At 49.3% G+C, this 27,883-nt stretch overlaps 1 pseudogene; it reads right to left on the bottom strand.

Annotated features, from left to right (window-relative positions):
- The window catches only part of LOC147098136 (scavenger receptor cysteine-rich domain-containing protein DMBT1-like), a 210,767-nt pseudogene that overhangs the window by 16,816 nt on the left and 166,068 nt on the right, over positions 1 to 27,883 (bottom strand).

The raw sequence follows: 27,883 nt of genomic DNA, 5'->3' as shown, positions 1-27,883 counted from the left end.
TTCCTCCAGTTCTCCCGATTGGTTTCGAATGTTGTGCACATTGTTCTACAGCCAATTTAACTTGTTTTTATTAGTTGTTCCACTCACTTTATTTTTAACAATCAATTTATATTTCTGCTCTATAAGTGTATCTGCTCCCTAACCGTTAATGTATCCAGTTTTCATTACCTTGGTCTGACATTTACTCACATCTCCTATTTATTTTATCTTCAGGCCTATGTTAATTTCACCTGATTCCTCCCCCCCACCCGTCTTACTAGCTTACATTCTTATCCAGAGCTTTATTTATCATTTCCGCTGCTCATTGCATACGGCAGAATGCAACGTACGGAAGTACAAGCCCACAAAATCTGTCTACACGTAAATACAACATGTTGGAACTGACATCAGTCCGTAACCAGAATATATGTCCAAATTTACACACTGCATTATGCAACTTACACAAGTACATCTGAAGAACATCTGTCCACACTTATACACAGCATAATGAAACTTACACCAGTGAATCTCCAGCACATCTGTCTACACTTATATGCTGCACAAAGGAACTGATTTGCAAACTCAGCGCGCATTTGACAGCCGAGCTGAACTTCCTATCCCACGTGCTCTCCGTCACAAAGACCGCCAACTTCCACCTCTGTATCATCGCTCACCTCCGTCCCTGCCTCAGCCCATGTGCTGCTGAAACGCCGTCCTCCCATCCTGCGCCCTCCATAACCTTCAGCTCAACCGAAAACTCCTGATATCCTGACCCGCACCAAGTCACACTCACCAGCTTCCCTCTGCTCACTGGTCTCCATTGGCTTCCTGTCCGCCAAAACCTGTAGTTTTAAATTACCATCCTCAGGTTCAAATATCTTCATTGATTCGACCCCCCCCTGCTATCACTGTAACCGCCTCCATCCCTAATCATTTAGGGAACTCTACTCTTCTCCAAATGTGGCCTCTTGTGCATCACCGACTTCCTTCGCCCACAATTGGCGGCCGTGGATTTCGCCGTCTCGGTCCCAAGATCAGGAATTCCTTCCCTAAACCTGCCGCCTCTCCTGGTTTAATACCAGCTCTTGAAACCGACCCAAATGGCCAGGCTTTTAGTCGCCTGTCCTATAACCTTGGGCTTTCACTCTATGTCAGTTTTCTCCTTGTGAATCATCTTACGACGTTTATCTTTCGTTAAAGGCGCCATATAAATGCAAGTTCTTGTTATTTTTCAGTTCTGCCGGTGTGCTCTAGCTTTGCTGTCACCCCCTGAGTTAAATAAGTGGTTGGAGAGACAAAGAGGAATATGTGACCTGTATTAAAACAGTTCTCAGCAGATTAGATATTCCCCTTTATGGTTCTGTAAAATAGAACCATTTGTTCACCTGAACACAGGACCCCTACGCCGATGCTGTCATTGAGAGATGGATTCAATGTGAATGAGCTGCAGTTCCGGAGCTGAGACTCGTTTCCTTCACACTGGACATCATTCACCCACACGGGCCCTTCACTCTCTCCGTACTTTGAAGAGTTATAAGCGGCTATTGCAGAGCCGCAGCCCAGGTGTCTGCAGACCACGTTGGCATCATTTAGGTCCCAGAGGTTGTCCCGCACTCTCCCCCAGCTGCCGTTGTAGTAAATCTCCACTCGCCCGTCACAGCGGCTTCCCCGTTAGTCAGTCTCGGCGGCCAACCTTCATCTACAAAAAGAAACACATTGAGAGCAACGGTTAAACTGAGCCAAAATATCCCATAATATTATTAATTTTAATGATTACATTTCTGTAATAATTACCCACAAGGCTTGTAGGCAGATCCTCTCCGCCATTACCTTTTCTCGGTTAATTGATTTTAGAGAGATGTCGAGCTGCTTCTGGAGGCTAATCTGGGGAAAGCGGCTAAAAACAAATTGGGGGCGGGCGGCCCAGGCCGGCTATTGATATGAGCTGTGATCAAAGGCAGGAGCACGGGTTTGAAATGGGTTCTAGCTGCTCAAAGTTTATCTTATTCAATACGGAATGAAACAGACAGAAATTTAAATTGGTAAAGCCTTTCAAAACTGCAGGACGTCCCAAACCGCTTCGCAGCCAGTGAAGTAGTTCTGCTTTATAGGCACTGGGGGACCGGCCGACGGGTTGATGGGCCTCCACCTGTCTCCAGTGTTCCCATGTGCCAATGTGTGAAACGCCGAAGCGAATTTGCCCTGAAAACAGCACTGACATAACGGACCAGATGGCGGCGCTGGTGAGCGATCAGTGTGACCCAGGACACCGGGAGAACTGTGAGGTCCCGTGAAATAATCAGAGGTCCAGCACACTGATATATAACCTGAGGTATTTCAATCACTAGTAATTATATTGCACTCAGTGTATTGAATATTAAAATCACCTCATACTATTTATCGAGCAATATATTAACACTTGGCGTTTTCAATGACAATACAACTGATCTCTACGGGGAATCGCATATAGATTAATATTTTAAACTGGTAGCATTTAGAATGGTTTCAAGTATTATAATTTATTTACAGCACAGGAACAGCCCATTCGGCCCAACAGGTCTCTGCCGGTGTTTATGCTCCATAGGAATACCCCCTCCTTACTTGATCTAACCCCATTAGCAAATCCATCCATTCCTTTGTCTCTCCTGCACTTATCTAGCTTCCTCTTAAATGCATCTATGCTGCTCCCCTCAACTATTCATTCTGGTAGCTAGTTCCACGTTCACACCACTCTCTAAATAAAGAGTTTTCTCCTGAATTACTTACTGACTTCATTAGTGTCAAACTTACATTGATGTCCCCTAGTTTTGGTCATCCAAACTAGTGGAAACATCTTATCTACATCTATCGTATGGAACACCCTCATCATTTTATAATGTTGATTCATATTTTAACTGGTAGCATTTATTGTGGTTTCAATACAAATGCAGATTGACCATTCTATAGCAGTGTCGCCACTGTCGTTGTTTGAACGTTTTAGCCAATTCTGCTGAATTCTGGGTAATGCTCTGGAATCACCCGGACAGAGATAAACACCGGAAGACGAGGCAGTCATTGATTACACTTGTGCTGCATTGAAGCCCTTTGGTTCATTACTAACTCACTTGCGAGAAATCGATCGACAAACACTCGCTCAGTGGCAATGGAAACATCTACAGTTGGTGTATTTCAGTTCAATACACTGAGTGGACTCACCCGAGCAGATGACACTGGTGTCATTTCCATGTGAGCAGCGAAACTGATCCCAGGATGAAACCGGACAATCCCACAATCGGGACTCGTTCCCCTGGCAACTGTAGTTCTCCTTCCACACTAGGCCGGTTCCCTCCCCAAAGTGAGCTGCTCCCGGGGTTGCGGTGACTGCCCCGCACTGAAGGTGCTCACAGACCACGCTGGCGTCTTCTAAACCAAAGTAAACATCACACAGCGTCCCCCACTGGTCTCCGTGTAGCACTTCCACCCGGCCGGAGCACCCGGTGTCCCCGGATACCAGCCTGAGATCTCTGTGACCTAAATGTTAATTATAACAATACCAAGTAATATTATTATATTATTAAAAACGAATAACGTGTTAATTATCAGAGTCACAATGGAAAACACTTTAAGGTGGATTCACATCGCATCTGGTTCCAGCTCAACAACAATAACTATTACTACTCCCACCATTACTACTCCCACCATTACTACTTCTATGGAACTTCTGCCACCATTACAACTACTGCTAATCCCACCACTACTGCTAGTATTACTTGTACACTATTACTGCTACTGTTGCTTCTGCTACCATTACTATTAATACTGCTAATGCTCTTACTGCTGCTACAACTATTAGCTTCAGTATCAGTACTGCTGCTGTTCTTACCGCTACTATTACTGCCGCTACTGCTGTTACGACTACCTGTAATATAGGGACAGGAGTCGACTATTCAGCCCCGTGAGTTTGTTCATCCATCATGGCTGATCTGATCTGCACCTCAACTCCACTTTTCCTACTTTGCTCCATATCCCTTGATTCCCTTACTTAAGAAAAATCTATTAATCTCTGTCTTGAAATTCACAACTGCCTTTTGGGGAGGGAATTCCAGATTTATGATTTCTCTCCTGAATAACCGAGCTCCAACCTTAAGAATGTGCTCTTTGTGCTGGATTCCCACACCAGAGGAGATATTTTCTGCATATCTACTCATCGATCCTTTTATCATTTTAACCATCTCAAATACATAACCCCTCAACCTCTAACCTCAAGGGAATACAGACCAGATTTATGAAACTGTCCACATAATTTAAACCTTTTAGCCCTGGTATCGCTCTGGCGAATCTTCGTTGCACCCTCTCCAGGAACACTATATCCTTCCATGACTGAACACAACACTCCAGATGGGGTCTGACTAACAATGAAGCATCACTTCCTCTCAATTGTATTCCTGCCTCCTTGATATGAAGGCTGGCATTTCATTCGCCTTTTTTACTTCTTCTTGCACCTGTGCACTAGCTTTATTGTCTGGGCACCCAAACCCATTTGCTTCCCCACAGCTCCTGTTCTCTCACCATTAAGAATATATTTTGATTGGTCTTTCTTGGATGACTTCACACTTGCCCACATTGAACAGCACCTGCCACAGACTCGGTCACTCACTTGATCTATTTGTGCCCTGTTGTAACTTTCTGATCCCACCTGTACAACTTGTGCACCTGCTAACTTAGTGTCACCTGCAAGCTTGGTCATACTACTCTCCATTCCTTCATTCAAGTCATCACTAAATATGTAGGTAAAAAGTTAAGGCCCCAGTACAGTTCCGTAAAGAGCAAAACTTGTCTTAACCCGCTAATCAGAGCTACTCCCTTTATCCGTAATCCCTGTGTCCTACCTCTAAAACAATTTCCAACCCAAAAGAACATAAGAATTATGAGCAGGAGTAGGCCATACGGCCCCTCGAGCCAGTTCCGCCATTCAATAAGATCATGGCTGATCATCCACCTCAACGTCACTTTCTTGTTCTATCTCCATATCCCTTTATACATCTAGATTCCAAAATTCTATCTCTCTCAGCCTTGAATATGCTCTTTAGGGAAGAGAATTCTAAATATTCATTACCTTCTGAGTGAAGAAATTCCTCCTCATCTCAGTCTTAAAATACCGACCTCTTATCCTGAGACTATGCCCTCTCGTTCTAGATTCTCCATACAGGTGCAACAATGTCTCAGCATCTATCCTGTCATACCCCTCAGTACTTTATATATTTCAATGAGATCACTTCTCAATCTTCTAAACTCCAGAGACTATAGACCCAATCTAATCAATCTCTCCTCATAGGACAACCCACTCTTCCCAGGAATCAAACTAGTGAATCTTCGTTGCACCACCTCTAAGGCAAGTATATCCTTCCATGGCTATGGAGATCAAAACTGTGCACAGTACTCCACGCCTGATCTCACCAAAGCCCTGTATAATTGCAGCAAGACTTCCTTAAATGTGTACTCTAACCCTATAGCGATGAAGCTATTTGTTTTCCTAATTGCTTGCTGTACCTGCATGCTAACGCACTGTGGGTCTTGCACTAGGACACATAAATCTCACTGAACAATATTCTGTTTTTTTATTCTTCCTACCAAAGTGAATTGCCTCCGATTTCCGCACATTATACCACATCTGCCACTTTGTTGCCCACTCACTTAACCAGTCTATGTCCCTTTGCACGCTCTATGCGTCCTCCTCACAGTTTACTTTCCCACCTAGCTATCTATCGTCAGCAAACTTGGACACATTGCACTCGGTCCCTTCATCCAAGTTATTAATACAGATTGTGAATAGCTGAGGCACAAACATTAATCCTAGCGGCACCCCACTAGTTACAAACTCCCAATCTGAAAATAACCAATTTTTCCCTACTCTCTGTTTTCTGTCTGTTAATCAATCCTTTATCCATTCTAATTCATTACAACTTCATCTTCAATATCGGACACATTTATTTATGCGAATAATCTCTTGTCCGAAGCCTTATCTAATGTTTTCTGGAAGACCATATAGGAACATCCAAAGCTGTCCTCCTTCTCAGGGACCTCCTCAAAAAAATCCACTACACCTCACCTACATTTATATAAACATAGAATGATACAGTACTGAATGACATCATTCGGCCATCGTGCCTGTGCCACCTCTTTGAAAGATAGAGCCATTTCGAACCACTCCCCAGCTCTTTCTCCATAGCCCTGCACATTTTTCCACTTCAATTATTTACCCAATGCCCTTTTGGAAGATATTATGGACTCTTCCTCCACCACCCTTTCCAGCAGTGCATTCCACATCTAAACAACTCGCTGCAGAAACAGTTTTTCTGATGTCGGCTCTGATTATTTTGCCAATTAACTTAATTCTGTGTCCTATAGTCACCAAATCTCTTGCCACTGGAAACAGATTACGTTTATTTACTTCATCAATACCTTCATAATTGTGAACACCTCTATGAAATCTCCCTTAATCTTCACTGCTCTAAGGAGAACACCTTCAATTTCTCTAGTCTCTGCCAGTAACTGAAGTCTTTCGCCCTAGTACCATTGAGGTCAATCTCCTCTCCACACTCTCTAAGGCCTCGACATAATAACTAAAATGTGGTGCTCAGAATTGGCCAAAATACTCCAGCTGGGGCCTATTCAGTTTTTTTTATAAAGGATTAGCATAATGTCATTGCCTCTACTTTTAATCCCAGGGATCCCCGCTGCCTTCTTAACAACATTCTCAACTTGATCTGCCACCTTAAATGTCTTGCGTGCATAAACCCCTAGGTCTTTCTCTTTCTGCATCACCTTTACAATTGAACCATTTTGTTTATATTGCCTCTCCTCATTGTTCCTACTAAAATGAATAATTTCACAGTGCTCTGCGGTACATTTCATCTGCCATGTGTCTACCCATTTCACCAGTCTGTCTATGTCCTCCTGAAATCTGTTGCTCTCGCTCTCACTGGTTACTGCATTTCCAAGTATTATATCATCTACAAGCTTTGAAATTATGCCCTCTATACACAATCGAGGTCATTAATATATTTCAAAAAGAGCAGTTGTCCCAAACCGACCCGTGGGGGACACCACTGCACACTTCCCTCCAGTATGAAAAACATTCATTTAACACCACTCTCTGTTTTTGTCCATTAGCCAATTTCATATCCACGCATCCACTACCCCTTTAATTCCTTGGGCTTCAATTTTGCGAACAAGTCTATTTAATTTTTATGTGGTATTTTATGAAACGCCTATAGAATGTCCATATACAAAACAACAACCAGAATACCATCATCAACTCTCTCTGGTAATTCATCAAAGATTTCAATCTGGTTAGTCAAATACGATTTTACTTTAACAACATTCGATGGAATCTGGAAGAGTACCCATGGATTGGAGGGTAACTAATGTTAGCCCACTATTCAGAAACGGTGGTAGAGAGAAAACGGGGAATTACAGACCAGTAAGCCTGACATCCGTAGTGGGGAAAATGCTAGAGTACATGTTAAAGATGTAATAACAGTGCACTTGGAAAACAGTGACAGGATCGCGCAAAGTCAACATGGATTTACAAAAAGTAAATCGTGCTTGACTAGTCTACTGGAATTTTTTGAGGATGTAACTGGTAAAATAGATAAGGGAGAACCAGTGGATGTGGTGTATTTGGACTTTCAAAAGGCTTTCGATAAGGTCCCGCATAAGAGATTAGCGTGTAAAGTTAAGGCACATGGGATTGGGGGAAAGGTATTGACTTGGATAGAGAACTGGTTGGCAGACAGAAAGCAAACATTTGTAAAAAACGGGTCTTATTCCGAGTGGCAGGCAGTGACTGGTGGGATACCGTAGGATCGGTCCTTGGACCCCAGCTATTCATAACATATATTAATGATCTAGACAAGGGAACTAGATGTAATATCCTCAAGTTTGCAGACGACACAAAGCTTGGTGGGCGTGTGTCCTGTGAAGAGGAAGCCGAGGAATGCCAGGATGATTTGGACAGGTTGTGTGATTGGGCAGCATCATGGCAGATGCAATATAACGTGGATAAATGCGAGGTTATCCACTTTTGTGTCAAAAACAGGAAGGCAGATTATTATCTGAATGGCAATGGATTGGGAGAGGGGGAAGTGTAAGGAGTCCTGGGTGTCCTTGTGCACCAGTCTCTGAAGGGAAGCATGCAGGTGCAGCAGGCGGTTAAGAAGGCAAATGGTATGTTGGCCTTCGTAGCGAGAGGGTTTGAGTACAGGAACAAGGATGTCTTGCTTCAGTTGTACAGGGCCTTGGTGAGACCACACAACTTGAGTATTGTGTACAGTTTTGGTCGCCTTATCTCAGGAAGGATCTTCTTGCCATGCAAGGTGTTCAGCAAAGATTCACCAGGCTGATACCTGCGATGGCAGGAATGACTTTGAGGAGAGATTGGGTCGATTGGGCTTATACTCGCTGGAGTTTAGAAGAATGAGGGGGGACCTCATTGAAACTTATAAAATTCTGACAGGACTGGACAGACGAGCTGCAGGAAGGATGTTCCCGATGGTCGGGGAGTCCAGAACCAGGGGTCACAGTCTAAAGAAAAGGGGTAAGCCATTTAGTACAGAAATGAGGAGGAATTTATTTACCCTGAAAGTTGTGAACCTGTGGAATTCTCCTCCACAGAAGGCGGTGGAGGCCAATTCATTAAATATATTCAAGAAGGAGTTGGATATATATCTTAAGGCTAAAGGGATCAAGGGATATGGGGAGAAAGCAGGGACAGGGTACTGAATTTGGATGATCAGCCATGATCGCATTGAATGACGGAGCAAGCTCGAGGGGCCGAATGGCCTACTCCTGCTCCTATCTTCTATGTTTCTATGTTAACAAATCCATACAGACTTTCATTCATTAACTCATATTTTCCCCAGTGCAAATTCACTGTGTTGTGGATTATTGTCTCTAAAACACTCCCCTCCACCAGCATTAGGTTGACTGGCTTGAGTTGTCGCGCTTATCCCTCAGTCCTTTTTGAAGAGGAGTATAGTATTTTCTATCGTCCAGTCCTCTGACCCCACTCCCATATCTAAGCAGGATTGGAAGATTGGGGTCGGAGCTTCCTCAATTTCCAGCCTTACATCACATTCAGGCCCGGTGACTTATCTACTTTGAGCACTGCCAACATTTTAATGCATCCTCTTTATTTTTATCCTATTCAATTGCTCTAGTACCTCCTCCTTCACTGTGACATTGGTGGCATCCTCTTATTTAGTGAAGCCAGATGCAAGCTACTCAGTTATTACCTAAGCCATGCCCTCTGCCTCTACAAGAAGATTTTATTTTGATGCGTAATTGGGCCCATGCTTCATTTGAATACTATTTTACTATTTATATGTTTAGAAAATTATTTTATGTTAACTTGTATGTTACCCACTAATCTATACTGATGTGCTCACTTTGACTCCCTAAGTTCCTTTTTCAGTTCTCCCTGTACTTTTTGTATTCAGCTTTGCTCTCTACTAAATTATGAACCTGTCAGCTATCACAAGCCTCCTTTTTCTGTTTCATTGTAATCTCTATCGTTAGTCATCCAGGGAGCTCTAGTCTTGGATGCCCTTCCTTTTTCCCTCATAGGTACGTGTCTAGTCTGTACTCGAACTACCTCCTCTGTGGAGGCCTGCCAGTGCTCATTTACTGTTTAACCGAACAATCATTCTAATCCTGCTGGCTCGGATCACTTTCGCTCCCGGCATCCTGGAGCTTCCCAAATGCCTCATAATGACGGTCACCACTCGCAATATTGATCCGTGTCCTCTTTCTCTCCCGTGGATAAACACCATCCAGTCCTGGGTCATTGTTAGTTTTGAGCACCTATGCTTTTCTCAAAGCTGCGGGTTGTTTGCCGAAATAGGTAAATAATTGCATTGTTACTGAACAATTACTGGGGCTTGGGGAGGTCATCGTTTAGTGTATCATCTACTTTATAATCACCAATCCATCCTTTTGACCATATTAGCGTCTTCTCAGCCTTTATGTTACATTTCTGAACTTCTCATTGTTATCTTTTGTGGATCTGCGCCGCTCAATTCCATGTTCCTGATAATCTCTGTGCCCGCCTTTTTACAAAGTTTTGAATTACGTTAGATTCTTTTTTTCACAATTATTGGAGGTGAAATTGTTCTTGGGTGGAAGCACAAAACGGGCCACTTCATTGGAAAATAACATCGGGCGGAGTGTAAAGCGGGGCACGGTCGCTCTTGCGCATTTTAGGCTCCTGCCTAAGATCAATTTCTACCTTTCTTTGTCTATTTCACTTCTGAATCACTGGTTGTTGTATTTATCATCATCATTGTTCATGGTTCTATTTCTTCTGAACCTAGGTTTGTGTTTACTCTATGACCAGCATCATTTACCTAAAGGCACTGTAATTGCCCACGTGTTGCTGCCCAACTCCGCTACCTCAAAATAATTTGAATAAACCCCTTCGTAGGTCCTTTGCAGTGAATCAGTTTAAGCAACATTCCATGTTCCTGGCCTTACGTAGTTCAAAATCGCAGGTAACAATCCACTTGATTATATTATGGCGCGCTCCCCCAGGCCGCCGCGCATCCATTTTGCATGCCTTGTGGCAGGTTCTCTTGAATTACCACGTCAAGCTGCACACACACATTCCTCGCTTCTCTGAAGCTTTGGGCCTTATATTTGTCATCAGTTTCACCTGTGGCTCAGTTGGTAGCACACTCGCCTCTGAGTCGGAGGTTGGGGGTTCATAGTCCCACTCCAGGGACATGAGCACATACAGCTAGGCTGACACTCCAATGAAGTGCTGAGCGAGAGCTGCACTGTCGGTGGTGCAGCTCTCTTGTGGATGAGATGTTAAACCGAGAGACCGTCTGGTCAGGTGGATGTAAAAGATCGCCTGACACTATTTCGAAGAAGAGCAGGGGAGTTATCCCCGGTGTCCTGGCCAACATTTATCCCTCAACTAACATAACAAAAGTAGATTATCTAGTCATTATCACATTGCTGTTCGTGGTCATCGTTGGGCGCAAACTGGCTGCCGCGTTTCCCACATTACAACAGTTACTCCACCTTGAAATGTAAAGCGCTTTGGAGCGTCCAGTGGTCGTGAAAGGCGCTATATAAATCCAGGAATTTCTTTCTTTTTATCAAGTCCAACTCCCAACAGGTGGAGTATTGTCAGTTTGTATTAGGCTGACTGAAACCCGGTTGAAATAACATTCTTTTCTTCACACACACTTCTCTATTCTAATTTCAGTGATTTAGGGGAATATTGACTTGGCTTGATGATATAAATCTGTGATAGTGAATCTGCAGCTCATTTTACATCTCCCCTTATTTTTATATCCATTGATGTCTATAGAAATAAAAATCCGGAGACACGTAAAATGGGGAGCATAATTGCTGTTGCCGATTTCACATTATTGCACAAATGTAAAAATTGGATCTGCAAACTTGGAATTAATTCGTCAGAGATGGTTCAGTTTGTTTCTGTCCCATGAACATTATCTGAAATTGATGAAGCACATGCTCAGATTTAAACCAAGAAAGATCACCATGGAATCATTTTAACTTTGGGCGATGGCGTGATCCGGGCAACATGGAACTGAAAGGCAAATTTTCACTTCGCCTGATTTTCCTTTTGTACTGAAGTCAATGAAATGTGAAATCGGCCGATGTATATAATGAACGGCCAATTCCAAACTGCTCATTTCCTGGGATGTGAGGTTGTCTATAACTGATTAAACAATAATTAATTCTGCCCCTTTAGACATCGGAGAGAAACTCTACAGAATAATTAAATGATGCAAGTTTTTTATTGCTCTATTAACCGATTGTGACGGGATGATTCAATATACTTACAAAGTTATAAATTATTTACAGCACAGAAACAGGCCATTCGGCCCAACAGGCCCATACCAGTGTTTATGCTCCACAATAGGCTCCTCCCACCACTCCTCACCTCACCCCATCAACATATCCTTCTATTCCTTTCTCCCTCCTGCGCTAATGTAGCTTCTGCTTGACTGAATCTATGATATTCACCTCAAGTACTCCCTGTGGTAACGAGTTCCAAATACTCACCACTCTCTGGGTAAATAAGTTTGTTCTCAATTCCCTTTTGGATTTATTAGTGACTATCTTATTTTTATAGCCTCTAGTTCTGGTCTTAGTCATAAAGTGGAATCATCTCCTCTACCTCTACCCTATCAAACATTTTCATAATCTTGAAGACCTCTATCAGGTCACCCCTCAGTCTTCTCTTGCCTACAGAAAAGAGCGCCAGTCTATTCAATCTTTCTTGATAGATATAACCTCTCAGTTCTGGGATCAATCTAGTATATCTTGTTTACACCTTCTCCAGTGCCTCTATATCCTTTTTATAATATGGAGATCAGAAATGTTCTCAGTACTCCAAGTGTGGTCTCACAAAAGTTCTATACAACATTAAGATAACGCATAATTTTGTGTCCTCTGCAAATTTAAAATTGTGCTCCCGATTCCAAATCATTAATGTAAATGGTGAACAACTGAAGTCGCAGCACCGCTCCTTGTGGAACGCCTCTTCCCACCATTTGCCAAACTGAGTAACTACAGTTAACCCCTACTCTGTTTTCTCTTCTATAGCCAGCTAGCTATCCATATATACTTAAAAATCAAGCGCTTCAGTGGTTGTGTTTTGCTTTTCCGGGTTATACATTGACTGTTAAATTAACTAAATAATGAAACTCTGCTGTGTTTAATATTCCTTTCTTGAGGTATAACAACAGTATCAATTGTTTAAAAATATTTTTTAGTGGAATTTGAGATGGGATTAAATATAATAAATTAATCAATCATTGCTGGATTCGACTGCTGCTTTTACTGGAAGTGAATTGGGTATTAAAAATAATAACATATTTGAACATTGCTGATTATCCCTGCTCTTTCTAACGGTGCAGTTTTTCCGTAATTCCTTGGCAGAATGTTTATTATGTAGAGGAACCCTACAGTGATTATATGTAATGGTTCAAATATTGTCATGTTCATAATGTTGGGCATTGGTCGCTGCTCCTGTCACAGAAAGCAGTATCTGGGCTGTGGAAAACTTGTAATCTTTGGGCTTCAGGAGGTGAGTAGTGTTCACTGGTTCAGCTGTTTCAGAATTAGAAAGGAACAGAGCCGCTGTAATGTCTTAGATTGTTGCAGGAAATAGTTAATAAAAAGAGAGCAAATGTAATCAAAAGTAAACTTACGTCTGCCTCTGGAGTATTTGGATTGACCGGAGGACACTGTTGTGATGTTGAAATTCTGGAAGGTTCAAAAATCATTGCAATCAGGTCGTTCCCCAGGTGTGCAAATATCCAACTCGCTGGGTAATCTCTGTATTATCCGGTGAAAATTATAGGGGGAGAAATTCTATACCTTATCACCTCCTGCTAGAGCATTATCCCTGGGGTGAGCCACAGCGATTCCAGCGCGGTGGGGCAAATCTCGCCATCAACCCACCCGCCACCCCCTCCCCCCACAACGGCGCCGATACTTTGGGCAGTGTGTGAAGATTATGGAATCGATGGCGCTCTGTTGCATTTGTTGAAGCATTTGTTCACTCTGACCACCCGAGTGAGGTAGTTAAATTTCTTCCTCCACTGTGTGTCGATTCTGGGGACCACAGTACTGCCCAAGATGTATTCCGCTACCTCCCTCCACATGGTATGCAAGACTTGTGATGAGGGCCTCCTGCCACTTTCTGGGCAGAGCACCAGCCTCCGTCTCTCCACAGCAAAAAGCAATGCCTCCAATTCTTCATTGGAGAAACTGCGGCTCTCTCCCTGGGACATGGATCTGACATGAGCACACCTGGTTCAGTCCTTTGGCTACTTCTCCTTGTTCTGTTTCTGCATGCTGAGGCAGCTGCACAGCCAGCAATGCTGAGAATGAGGTGCTGCAGCAACAATGAACCTCCCCTTTAAGAAGTGAAAATAGCCTGTGACAATGATGATTTGCGATTAGACTGCAGTCAGTATTGGTAAACCCTTTGAGTGTAGTCTTTTGATTGGGTGCTTAAACAAATTGACTGTAAATTAATAAAGCTTTAAATAACACAGCGCCAGGGACCCGGGTTCGAATCCGGCCTCGGGCGACTGTCTGTGTGGAGTTTGCACATTCTCCCCGTGTTTGCGTGGGTTTTCTCCGGGTGCCCCGGTTTCCTCCCACAGTCCAAAGATGTGCGGGTTAGGTTGATTGGCTATGATAAATTGACCCTTCGTGTTAGGGGGATTAAATACGTGGGGTTACGGGGATAGGCTGGGATATGTGTTGGTGTAGGGGTTACGGGGATCGGGTGGGATATGTGTCGGTGCAGGCTCGATGGGCCGAAATGGCCTCTATCTGCACTGTGGGGTTTCTGTGATTCTCTGATTCTGTGAAAACTTAACAAATCAAAATAAAATTTGGTTCTTCAAATTGATAATGCACTCCAGTCCCCACACCGCCCACCGGTCGCGAAAAGCCTCAAGCGTGCCGGTGGACACTGTGTGCTCCATCTCCAGGGCCACCCGGGCGCGAACATGGACGCGGAAGAGTGGCAGGCAATTGGGCCGAACAATCCCCTTGACCGCCCGCTGCCTGCACCAATTGATGGCTTTTTTGGCCAGGCCCAGGAGCAGTCCTATGAGGAGGTCCTCTGACCTGCCCGTTCCCCTCCAAACCGGGTGACCAAAGATCAAGAGCGTGGGACTGAAGTGCAGCCAAAAATCGAGGAGCAGCCTCTTCAAGTAGTGAAAGAGGGGCTGCAACCTCTCACATTCTGCATAGACATGAAACACGGACTCCTCCAGGCTGCAGAAAATGCAGGCAGCCTGGGAGTCCATGAACCTATTTAAAACCATATTGCACGGGACTGCTTCGTGCAACACCCTCCAGGCCAAGTCCCCGATTGAACAAGGGAGGACTCCCGCATACGGAGCCCTCCATTGGGTGCCTCAGCCTCCGCCGGATGGCAAGATGGCACACCAAGGCGTGTCTGGATGGCAGGCAAAGATGGCAAAGTGGAGAGTGTGCAGGAGCAGCCCATACAGGGAACACCTCCGTGCGGAATGAAAAGGCACGGAGGATATTTCCTCGAGACGGCTCAAGTTGTGAGGCGCCGGTTCCCAAGGGGACTTTCGCGGCCAGGCGCCGATGAGGAATTCCATCTGAATGTGGGAAAGCTTGGACGGGATTGCCCCATGTGCTTGAGCCACCTCGATACACCCAGTGGAGTCGGGGCCCAGTGCCACTTTCACCGACTCGATGGCTTTGACTGTGAGCCAGACGTTGGCCCAAGACAGGCGCAGCGCCAGCTCCTGTGGCGCCATTAGCCCGCTCCTCCGCCATCGAGCAGGTCCCCGACTCTAGTCACATTTCCAGGCACAGCCCACCCTTTGAGTGTACTCTTTTGGATTAGGTGCTTAAACAAATAAACTGTAACTAATAAAATTTTAAATGAACCTTAACAACTTAAATTAAAATTGTGTTGTCCGGTTTGGTAACGCACTCCAGTCTCTGCAGCGCCCACCGGTCGCGGATGTACTCAAGTGTGCCGGTGGACACCGCATGCTCCATCTCCAGGGCCACCCAGGCGCAAACATGGCCGTGGAAGAGAGGCAGGCAATCTGGCTGAAAGACCCCCTCGACCGCCCGCTGCCTGGACCAAATGATGGCTTTTTTAGCCAGGCCCAGGAACAGTCCCACGAGGAGGTCCTCCAACCTGCCCGCTCCCCTCTGCGCCGGGTGACAGTAGATCAAGAGCGTGGAACTGAAGTGCAGCCAAAAATCGAGGAGCAGCCCCTTCAAGTAGGGAAAGACGGGCTGCAACATCTCAAATTCTGCATAGACATAAAACACGGATTCTTCCAGGCCGCAGAAAATGCAGGCAGCCTGGGAGTCCATGAACCTATTGAAAACCATATTGCACGGGACTGCTCCGTGCAACACCCTCCAGGCCAAGTCCCCGATTGAACAAGGGAGGACTCCCGCATAGAGAGCCCTCCATTTGGGGCCTCCGCCTCCGCCGGACTGCAAGATGGCATGACAAGGCGTGTCTATACGGTAGGCGAAGATGGCAAAGTGGAGAGTGTGCAGGAGCAGCCCATACAGGAAACACCTCCGTGCAGAATGAAAAGGCACGGAGGGTATTTCCTCCTGATGGCTCAAGTTGTGAGGCGGCCGGTTCCCGAGGGGAGATTCAGGGCCGGGCGCCGATGAGGAATTCTGTCCAAACGGGGGAAAGCTCGGACGGGATCAGCCCACGTGCTTGAGCCAACTCGATACACCTAGTGGAGCCGGGGCCCAGTGCCACTTTCACCGACTCGATGGCTTTGACCACGAGCCGGCCGTTGGCCCAAGACAGGTGCCGCGTCAGCTCCTCCAGTGCCATCCTGCCCGCTCCTCTGCCATCGAGCAGGTCCCCGACTCTGGTCACCTTGCCAGTCAATGCCCACTCTTTGAGTGTACTCTTTTGATTGGACCAAAAACAAATTGCCTGTAAATTAATCAAACTTTAAATAAACCTTAACAAACCAAATTAAAATTGTGTTGTCCGAATATAATATGCACTCCAGTCCCCACGGTGCCCACCGGTCATGGATGTACTCAAGCTTGCCGGCGGACACCGCGTGCTCCATATCCAAGGCCACCTTGGCGCAAACATGGCCACGGAAGAGAGGCAGGCAATCGGGCTGATCGACCCCCTCGACCGGCCGCTGCCTGGACGAATTGATGGCTTTTTTAGCCAGGCCCAGGAGCAGACCCACGAGGAGGTCCTCCAACCTGCCTGCTCCACTTCGCACCAGCTGACCGTAGATCAAGAACGTGGGACAGAAGTGCAAACAAAAATCGAGGAGCAGCCCCTTCAGGTAATGAAAGAGGGGCTGCAACCTCTCACATTCCGTGTAAACATGAAATATTGACTCGTCCAGGCCGCAGAAAATGCAGGCAGCCTGGGAGTCCGTGAACCTATTTAAAACCAAATTGCAGGGGACTGCTCCGTGCAACACCCTCCAGGCCAAGTCCCTGATAGAACAAGGGAGGACTCCCGCGTAGAGAGCCCTCCATTGGGGACCTCCGCCTCCACCAGCAGGCAAGACAGCATGCCAAGGCATGTCCGGACGTCAGGCGAAGATGGCAATGTGGAGAGTGTGCAGGAGCAGCCCGTACAGGAAACACCTCTGTGCGGAATGAAAAGGCATGGATTGTATTTCCTCGAGATGGCTCAAGTTGTGAGGTGCCGGTTCCCGAGGGGAGTTTCGGGGCTGGGTGCCGAATAGGAATTCTGTCCGAATGGGGGAAAGCTCAGACGGGATCGCCCCACGTGCCCGAGCCGCCTCGATACACCTAGTGGAGCCGGGGCCCAGTGCCACTTTCACCGACTTGATTGCCTTGAACGCGAGCCGGACGTTGGCCCAAGACAGGCACCGCACCATCCATCCCGCTCCTCCGCCATTGAGCAGGTCCCCGACTCTAGTCACCTTGCCAGGCACAGCCCACCCTTTGAATGTAACGCCAATGAGCTTGGGTTTTAAGACTTGACTTAGGACTCCAATCATTTCTTTGAACAGAGAGCACGAATTTTGCATGCAGTCCAAAGCATTAGTGCCTGCCGCTAATTCTCCAACTTTGCTAATGCCACCGCCAACTCCTGAGCTATAATTAATTTCTAGCCCTCGTTTATTATCGCTTCCCCACAGATTGTTAAAAGCAGAACATATTTGTATTATTCTTACTGTGATTTCTAACTTTATCGTTTTAATTAAAGGGTGAGGTAAGACCACAATTGTCACTCGAACAGTGACTGCCCACTCAACAGCTGAAGCAGTGAAAACCCAGTCAGCAGCTGGAGCAGTGAAAACCCAGTCAATATCTGGAGCAGTGAAAACCCAGTCAATAGCTGGAGCAGTGAAAACCCAGTCAATAGCTGGAGCAGTGAAAACCCAGTCAATAGCTGGAGCAGTGAAAACCCAGTCAACAGCTGGAGCAGTGCTCACCCAGTTACTAGCTGGAGCAGTGAAAACTCAGTCAATATCTGGAGCAGTGGAAACCCAGTCACTAGCTGCAGCAGTGAAAACCCAGACAACAGCTGGAGCAGTGCAAACCCAGTCAATAGCTGGTGCAGTGAAAACCCAGTCAATAGATGTTGCAGTGAAAACCCAGTCAACATCTGGAGCAGTGAAAACCCAGTCAACAGCTGGAGCAGTGAAAACCCAGTCAACAGCTGGAGCAGTGACAACCCAGTCAACAGCTGGAGCAGTGACAACCCAGTAAACATCTGGTGCAGTGAAAACCCAGTCAACAACTGGAGCAGTGAAAACCCAGTTAACAGCTGGTGCAGGGAAAACCCAGTCAATATCTGGTGCAGTGAAAGCCCAGTCAACAGCTTGTGCAGGGAAAGCCGAGTCAACAGCTGGAGCAGTGGAAACCCACTCCACAGCTGGTGCAGTGAAAACCCAGTCAACAGCTGGAGCAGTGAAAACCCAGTCAACAGCTGGAGCAGTGACAACCCAGTCAACAGCTGGAGCAGTGACAACCCAGTAAACATCTGGTGCAGTGAAAACCCAGTCAACAACTGGAGCAGTGAAAACCCAGTTAACAGCTGGTGCAGGGAAAACCCAGTCAACAGCTGGTGCAGTGAAAGCCCAGTCAACAGCTTGTGCAGGGAAAGCCGAGTCAACAGCTGGAGCAGTGGAAACCCACTCCACAGCTGGTGCAGTGAAAGCCCAGACAACAGCTGGTGCAGGGTAAACCCAGTCAATAGCTGGTGCAGGGAAACCCCAGTCAATAGCTGGTGCAGTGAAAATCCAGTCAACAGCTGGTGCAGGGAAAACCCAGTCAATAGCTCGTGCAGGGAAACCCCAGTCAATAGCTGGTACAGTGAAAACCCAGTCAACAGCTTGTGCAGGGAAAACCCAGTCAATAGCTGGTGCAGTGAAAACCCAGTCAACAGCTGGTGCAGGGAAAACCCTGTCAATAGCTCGTGCAGGGAAACCCCAGTCAATAGCTGGTACAGTGAAAACCCAGTCAACAGCTTGTGCAGGGAAAACCCAGTCAATAGCTGGTGCAGGGAAACCCCAGTCAATAGCTGGTGCAGTGAAAACCACTCAACAGGAGATATAAGGAAAGTCCACACAACAGGAACTTTATTAAAGGCACTGAGACCGCTGGGCACAAGGTGCAGTGCCGGCACAAACAATAGCAGGTGCAGTGAGGGCCCGCTCAGCAGCAGGGGGATCAAATGCCGACCCCTTCTCAGCTCTGTGAAACTGCCCTATTCTCTGCACTGATCAAGACATTTTAGCTGCACGTGGGAGGAAATTGAACATTCCGTCTAAGAGTCGCGGTTCACTGACCTATCTGTAGTGTCCCGTCAAGGTAATAGGATTGAAAAATAGCAACTAACTTATGATTGGACAAATCAGCCAATGTTAGCAGTGAATTATAACGGCCATGTGTAGAACATTCTGTCTTTTCAACTGAAAGTGAAGAAATGTAAAACTAAACGCTGTTTAAGTTTCCCCTCCCCCCCGCTCCCGTTTATCGAGATGAGAATATTTCTAATCTTTCGCTATCGACTCGAGGCGGCCGCACACTACTTGTTGGTAACCCGTATGTTTCCATAACAATCAGTTTGTACCTGAACAGATTACTCCAACATCCCGCTCGTGTCCGCAGCCAGGCGGACCAATAACAGGCCCTGATCCTTCTCGAAAGTGAGCATCAAGCGGCGCTGCTGCTGCAGAGCCACAGCCCAGCTCGTTACAAACAGCTTCCGCATTCGGTAAGAACCAGGTCCCATCACCGCAAACTGTGCTCCAGGTTCCAGTCCCGTAAATCTCTAGTCTCCCCGCACAGGGACTGCTCCCATTCACCAGTCTGGGCTTGGCACTTCCTGCCAATTATATTGAAATAAACAGTGAGCAATTTAAGGCGCTTTATATTAAAATGTGGTGAGAGTTTCTGTAATCTCATCAATAATCCGATTGTCCTGTTTATTTAGTCAGGTGAGACAAACCTTAAACACTGGCTTCATTGTGTCAACATGTGAGGGGAAATGTTGTTGTTATCAATTCCTGTCTTATCGCCGTGTATATTATGAATGTTTTTAGATAGTCCCATCTATCCGCTGGTTTTCATTTGAACGTTGAAAATTTAATCCAGGGACGGCAACATTATCGGCACTAAGACAGTGAAATGTTGATGAAATTAAATCAAATGTTTCGGTCACAAAATAGAGGAAGTGTCTAATTATTGTGGGCTGGTGAGGCGTTTAGCTCACTCACACGGACGGATCTTTCAGAGTGCTGAGTAGTGGGAGGACTTAAACTGAATCGCGAGATATGCAGTAATCAGATTCGGCAAATTCAAGAATGACATGGATAAAGACCTGAAGAAAAACGGACCGAGGGCTGGGAAATATCCAGGAGCAGCAGAAGCTCCAGATATCCAGGTATTCCCGGTCCTGTACACCTCTGTGTACTTACTTGTTGGGTGAATTGTTCTAATATAATCCTTCTGGGAAATTAACATCCATTCACCAGTCTCTATACCGGCATTTTTCAGGGACATGTTGAGCACAGCATGATGCCACGACCGGCAAATGGAGTAAATAGATAATACATCTGTGTTAACAGTGACGGGGCGTGAGATATGGGCAAGGCTTGCAGGAGAATTCTCCACTCTTTTACCAGCAGTTCCATGGGATGGTGTGTATTTATTGGAACCGTTTACTGATCTTCTCTAAGATTCTGTCCTTATTGCCGTTTCATTATCTATCTAAGTGTCAAAATAGTAAATTCAGGCAGCTGTGGGGTCTTACAGTGTAGTTCCTCCCGTGCTGCCCACAGTAACCGCGGACCCATTGCCCAGGCTCCCCGAGGCTGAGAAACCTCCCTCCCCAGTCTCAGATTCACAGTCTGTGGAAAATATCAGATCGCACAACAAGCGATTAGCGCAGGTGCACAGCCGGGCTCACGGCGCATGCCCGGTAGCGGCTGTTGGGTTGAGAATGGAGAGTTGGATTGAGATTGTGACATTTCCAGCCGGTCAGCTCAATCACTGCGGCTTTGGGGCAAATCTCAATGGAAACTTGTTATGTCTGCATTGTAAATGTGCCGAGTGTCAGGTATTTACTGTTCCCGGTGGGGGTGTTTAGCTGAAGTGCCCAGCAGTGCCGAGGGTCTTTTGAGGGCATGTTGTTGTTGGAAGAGAGAGAGAGAGTGACTGGGGGGAAGAGAGAGAGCGACTGGGGCGAAGAGAGTGAGCGACTGGGGGGAAGAGAGAGCGCGACTGGGGGGAAGAGAGAGAGCGGCTGGGGGGAAGAGAGAGAGCGATTGGGGGGAAGAGAGAGAGAGAGACTGGTGGGAAGAGAGAGAGCGACTGGGGGGAAGAGAGAGAGCGACTGGGGGAAAGAGAGCGCGACTGGGGGAAAGAGAGAGCTCGATTGGGGGAAAGAGAGAGCGCGACTGGGGGGAAGGAAGGGGGGAAAGGGGGTAATGGGGGGAAGGGGGGAAGGGGAGGGGGGAAAGGGGAGGGGATGGGGGAAAGGGGAGGGGGGAAAGGGGAGGGAATGGGGGAAGGGGGGAGGGGAGGGGGAAGGGGGGAGGGGAGGGGGGAAGGGGGGAGGGGTGGAGGGAGGGGAAAGGGGAGGGGGTGGGGAGGGGGAGAAGGAGGGGGGAGGGGGAGGGGAAGGGGAGGGGGAGGGAGGAATGGGGAGGGTGGCAGGGGTGGAAGAGGGGAGGGGAGGGGTGAGGGTGGAGGGGGGGAGAAAGGGGAGGGGGGAAGGGGAGGGGGGAAGGGGAGGGGGGAAAAGGAGGGGAGGGGGGCAGGGGAAGGGGAGGGGAGGCGGGGGAAGGGAGGGGAGGGGGAAAGGGGATGGGAGGGTAGGGAAGGGGAGCGGGCGGGGTGAAGGGGGAGGGGGGAAGGGGTGGAGGGGGAGAAGGCGGGGGGGAGGGGAGGGGGAGTGGGGAGGGGGGAGGGAGAGGGGCGTAGCGGGGGGAGGGGGATGGGAGGGGGAGAGGAGGGGAGGGGGAGAGGGGGAGGGGGAGGGGAGGGGGTGAGGGGGAGAGGAGGGGAGGGGTGGGGGAGGTGGGGCAAGGCGGGGGGGCGAAAGTGAGGGGGGAGCCAGCAGACCGTCTCCGCTCTTCCGGCGATGGCTCCGCTGAGCTCCGTGCCACCCCACGCACTGACATGTCGAGCGCAGCGCCCCGGTCAGCCCAAGCCCCGCCCTCCCGAGGCTGGGCCAGGCGGCTTGAGATGGCCAATTGCCGCTGGCCGGGCCCGGTTGCCTTGGTAACCCTCCTCCCCTCTCCGCCTCCCGATCTCCGGGACCGGGCCTGGGCCTGAGCGGCTTGAGATGGCCGATTGCGGGTGGCGAGCCCGGTTGCCAGGGTATCCCTCTCCACTCCGCCTCCCCTCCCGAGCCCCGCCCCCCCCCGAATGAAGCGCCAGGAGTTTGCAGTGAGCCCAGCCAGCCTTTACCAAGATGGCTGGCCGCTGGTTCGGAATCGGGCCCAGCGGGGGGGGGGGGTGATGGGTGGGAGGAGCTTGCCACAATACAATTGCCTCGGGTCCAGCATGGCTGGCAACAGACGCCCAGGCTTCGAGGCCTACCTGCAAAAACTGGGAAAGGTAGGAAAATTAATGAGATTAGATAAAAGATTTAGAAAGTAATTAACTTTAAATAAAAAAAATATTTGTTTTACATAGATACATAGATACATAGAAGATAGGAGCAGGAGTAGGCCATTCGGCCCTTCGTGCCTGCTCCGCCATTCGATGAGATCATGGCTGATCCTTTAATTCAGTATCCCGTCCCCGCCTTCTCTCCGTAACCCTTAACCCCTTTTGCCCGTAGAAATATATCTAATTCCCTCTTAAATATATTTAATGAGCTGGCGTACACTGCCCTCTGTGGCAATGAGTTCCACAGGTTCACCACTCTCTGAGTGAAGAAATTCCCCCTCATCTCTGTCCTAAATGGTTTAGCCCTTATCCTTAAATTATGTCCTCTAGTTCTGTTCTCACCCGCCAAGGGAAACATTCCTTCTGCATCCAGTCTGTCTAGACCTGTCAGAATTTTATACACTTCTATGAGGTCCCCTCTCAATCTTCTAAACTCCAGTGTGTACATCCCTAAACTACATAGTCTCTCCTCATAGGTCATTCCCGCCATTCCTGGTATCAGCCTGGTGAATCGCCGCTGCACCCCCTCCATGGCAAGAACATCCTTCCTCAGATGAGGCGACCAAAACTGTACACAGTACTCGAGGTGTGGTCTCACCAGTGCCCTGTACAGCTGCAGCAAGGTATCCCTGTTCCTGTATTCTAACCATTTTGCTATGAAGGCCAGCATACCGTTTGCCTTCTTGACCGCCTGTTGCACCTGCATGCTCGCCTTCAGTGACTGGTGTACAAGAACACCCAGGTCTCTCTGTACTTCCCCCTCTCCCAATCTATTGCCATTTAAATAATAATTTGCCCTCCCGTTCCTGCACCCAAGGTGGATAACTTCGCACTTGTCCACATTATAGTGCATCTGCCATTTATCCGCCCAATCGCCCAGTCTGTCCAAATCGCTCTGGAGCTTCCTGGTCTCTTCCTCTGAGCCCACCCCCCCTCCTAGTTTAGTGTCGTCTGCAAATTTGGAAATGCTGCATCCGACTCCCTGATCCAGGTCATTAATGTAAATTGTGAACAGCTGGGGGCCCAGGACAGATCCCTGTGGTACCCCACTTGTTACTGCCTGCCATTCAGAAAATGAGCCGTTTATTCCAACTCTCTGTTTTCTATCTGACAGCCAGTTCCCTATCCACGCCAAAACTTTCCCCTTTATCCCATGAGCCTCAATTTTCCATGCTAATCTTTTATGTGGGACCTTATCGAAGGCCTTTTGGAAGTCCAGGTACACCACATCTACTGGCTCTCCCCCATCTATTCTACCAGTTACTCCCTCAAAAAATTCCAATAGATTAGTCAAGCACGATTTACCCTTTGTAAATCCATGTTGACTCTGTCCTATCCTGTCCCCATTTGCTAAGTGCTCCGCTATTTCATCCTTAATGATGGACTCCAGCATTTTGCCCACAACTGATGTAAGGCTTACAGGTCTGTAATTACCTGCTTTTTCCCTACCCCCCTTTTTGAATAGTGGGGTAACGTTAGCTACCCTCCAATCCATCGGCACTGTTCCCGAGTCTAATGAATTCTGAAAAAGCAACTTTTTTTTTAATAGACGCAGAAAGCGGGAAAAAGAAATGTAAAGTTTGGAATCAAGACGGTGGCGGCTCACCTCGGTTCAGAAGGATAAGGCCTGCCCACACACGCACCGATTGGTCGACCATCAGGTCACCGAAGCATAGGATTGGTCAATCGTCCTGTCACTCGACTCTAGGAGGGCCCGCCCGCATGCGCGACGAAACCACCCCCGCCACACAGCGATTGGTCGACCATCGGGTCGCTCGACCGTACGATTGGTCGACCTTAATGTCACTCTATGCTAATGAGTGGATAATGAGATGCTAATGAGCGGAATTTGGACTTTTTTTGATACAGCGGCTGCAATTTCTTTCTCGCCGAAAAGTAAATACGCTTATGACCGTATCGGAATCGTAAGCTATCTTTTGATGGAACGCACGTGTCGGTATGCTCTATAACTTTAGAGTGTATAGCTGGACAGACACACCGAAGGACAGACAGACAGACAGACAGATCTATCCTTTTATATATATAGATGCCCGGCGGTGCCGAGGCTTTTGAGAGGGCATGTTGTTGTTGGTATTGAGAGAGAGAGCGACTGGGGGGGAAGAGAGAGAACGACTGGGGGGAAGAGAGAGAGCGACTGGGGGGAAGAGTGAGAGCGACTGGGGGGAAGAGAGAGAGCGACTGGGGGGAAGAGAGAGAGCGACTGGGGTGAAGAGAGAGAGCGACAGGGGCGAAGAGAGAGAGCCATTGGGGCGAAGACAGAGAGCGACTGGGGCGAAGACAGAGAGCGACTGGGGGGAAGACAGAGAGCGACTGGGGGGAAGACAGAGAGCGACTGGGGGGGAAGAGAGAGAGAGTGACTGGGGGGAAGAAAGAGAGAGAGCGACTGGGGGGAAGAGAGAGAGCGACTGGGGGGAAGAGAGAGAGCGACTGGGGGGAAGAGAGAGAGCGACTGGGGGGAAGAGAGAGCGCGACTGGGGGGAAGAGAGAGAGCGACTGGGGGGAAGAGAGAGAGCGACTGGGGGGAAGAGAGAGAGCGACTGGGGGGAAGAGAGAGAGCGCCTGGGGGGAAGAGAGAGAGCGCCTGGGGGGAAGAGAGAGAGCGACTGGGGGGAGAGAGAGAGCGACTGGGGGGAAGAGAGAGAGCGACTGGGGGGAAGAGAGAGAGCGACTGGGGGGGGAAGAGAGCGAGCGACTGGGGGGAAGAGAGAGAGCGACTGGGGGGAAGAGAGAGAGCGACTGGGGGGAAGAGAGAGAGCGACAGGGGGAAGAGAGAGAGCGACGGGGGGAAGAGAGAGAGTGACTGGGGGAAGAGAGAGAGCGACTGCGGGGAAGAGAGACAGCGACTCGGGGGAAGAGAGACTGATGGGGGGAAGAGAGAGAGCGACTGGGGGGAAGAGAGAGCGCGACTGGGGGGAAGAGAGAGCACGACTGGGGGGAAGAGAGAGCGCGACTGGGGGGAAGAGAGAGCGCGACTGGGGGGAAGGGGGGAAAGGGGAGGGGAGGGCGGGAAGGGGGCAAAGGGGAGGGGAGAAAGGGGAGGGGAAGGGGGGAAAGTATCGGGGGGAAAGGGGAGGGGGAAAGGGGAGGGGAGAGGGGGAGAGGGGGAAACGGGGGAGGGGGGAAATTGGGGGAGGGGTTGGGAAAGGGGAGGGGAGTTGGGGGAAATGGGGTGGAGGAGGGGAATGGGGGAGGGTGGAAAGGGGTGGGAGGGGGAGGAAATGGGGGTAGGGGGAAAGGGGGGAGGGGTGGGAAGGGGTGAGGGGGAAAGGGGGGAGAGGTGTGGAAAGGGGGCGGAGAGGTGTGGAAAGGGGGGGGAAAGGGGGAAAATGGGATGGGAGAGGGGGGAAATGTGGGAAAGGGGGGAGGGGGGAAAGGGGGGGAAAGGGGGGGATGGGGAGAGGGAGTGGGGCTCTCCCCTCTGCTGGCGATGGCTCCACTGAGCTCCGTGCCGCCCCACACACTGACATGCCGAGCGCAGCGCCCCGGTCAGCCCGAGCCCCGCCCTCCTGAGGCCGGGCCAGGCAGCTTGAGACGGCCGATTGCGGCTGGCCGGGCCCGGTTGCCGGACTAACCCTCTGCGCTCCCCCTCCCCTCCCGAGCCCCGCCCACCCACCCCGAATGAAGCGCCAGGAGCTTGCAGTGAGCCCAGCCAGCCTTTACCAAGATGGCTGGCCACTGATTCGAAATCAGGCCCAGTGGGGGGGGGGGCGGGGGGGTGGGGGGTGAGGGGTGTTGGGAGCTTGCCACAAAACAATTGCCTAGCGTCCAGCATGGCTGGCAACAGACACCCAGGCTTCGAGGGCTACCTACAAAAACGGGGAAAGGTAGGAAAATTAAAGAGATTAGATAAAAGATTAGAAAGTAATTAACTTTTTTAAAAAACAATATGTGTTTCAAAAGCAATTTTTTTTTTATAGACGCAGAAAGCGGGAAAAAGAAATGAAAAGTTTGGAATCACGATGGTGGCGACTCACCTCAGTTCAGAACGATAAGGCCCGCCCACACACGCACCGATTGGTCGACAGTCAGGTCACCGAAGCGTAGGTTTGGTCAATCGTCCCGTCACTCGACTCTAAGAGGGCCCGCCCACACCACGCAGTGATTGGTGGACCGTCGGGTCGCTCGACCGTACGATTAGTCGACCTCGACGTCACTCGATGCTAATGAGCGGATAATGAGATGCTAATGAGAGGAATTTTGAAAGTTTTTTGGATACCGCGGGTGCAATTTTTTTCTCGCCGAAACATAAATACCCTTACGACCGTTCTGGAATCGTAAGCTTTCTTTTGATGTAACGCACGTGTAGGTATGCTCTATAACTTTATAGTGTATAGCCGGACAGACACACCGAAGGACAGACAGACAGACAGACAGACGTATCCTTTAATATATATAGACTAGCTGAAGTGCCCGGTGGTGCCGAGGCTTTTTCGAGGGCATGTTGTTGTTGGAAGAGAGAGAGAGAGAGCGACTGGGGTGGGGGGGAGAGAGAGAGAGAGAGAGAGAGAGCGTGACGGGGGGGGGAAGAGAGAGAGCCACTGGGGGGTAGAGAGAGAGCGACTGGGGGGTAGAGAGAGAGCGCGGGTGGGGGGAAGGGAGGGCGGGGGGGAAAGGGAGGGCGGGGGGGAAGGGAGGGGCGGAAGGGAGGGCGGGGGGGAAGTGGGGGCTTGGGGAAGGGAGGGCGGGGGGCAAGGGAAGGGGGACGGGGGCGGGGGGGAAGGGGGACGGGGGGGAAGGGAGGGGGGAGGGAGGGCGGGGGGGGGCGGGAGGAAGGGAGGGCTTGAGGCTGAGAGACAGGCACAGCCACGCCCGATTGCCGGGGTAACCCTGCCGCGCCGCCCCGCACTGCCGAGAGCCGCGCTCTCCGAGCCCCGCCCCCCCCCGGCCGAGAGCCGCGCTCTCCGAGCCCCCCCCCCTGGCCGAGAGCCGCGCTCTCCAAGCCCCGCCCCCCCGGCCGAGTGCCACGCTCTCCAAGCCCCGGCCCCCCGGCCGAGAGCCGCGCTCTCCAAGCCCCGCCCCCCCGGCCGAGAGCCGCGCTCTCCAAGCCCCGCCCCCCCGGCCGAGAGCCGCGCTCTCCAAGCCCCACCCCACCGGAGAGCCGCGCTCTCCAAGCCCCGCCCCCCCCCGGCCGAGAGCCGCGCTCTCCAAGCCCCAGCCGGCCCGCACTCCCGTTGCCGGGGTAACCCGATCCGCA

This window comes from Somniosus microcephalus, chromosome 30, assembly GCF_052327205.1.
Source record: "Somniosus microcephalus isolate GS21.2 chromosome 30, FLI_Smic_1.0, whole genome shotgun sequence".
NCBI lineage: Eukaryota > Metazoa > Chordata > Chondrichthyes > Squaliformes > Somniosidae > Somniosus > Somniosus microcephalus.
Note: the sequence above shows the minus strand (reverse complement) of the source record. Positions and strands in the feature narration are given on the sequence as shown.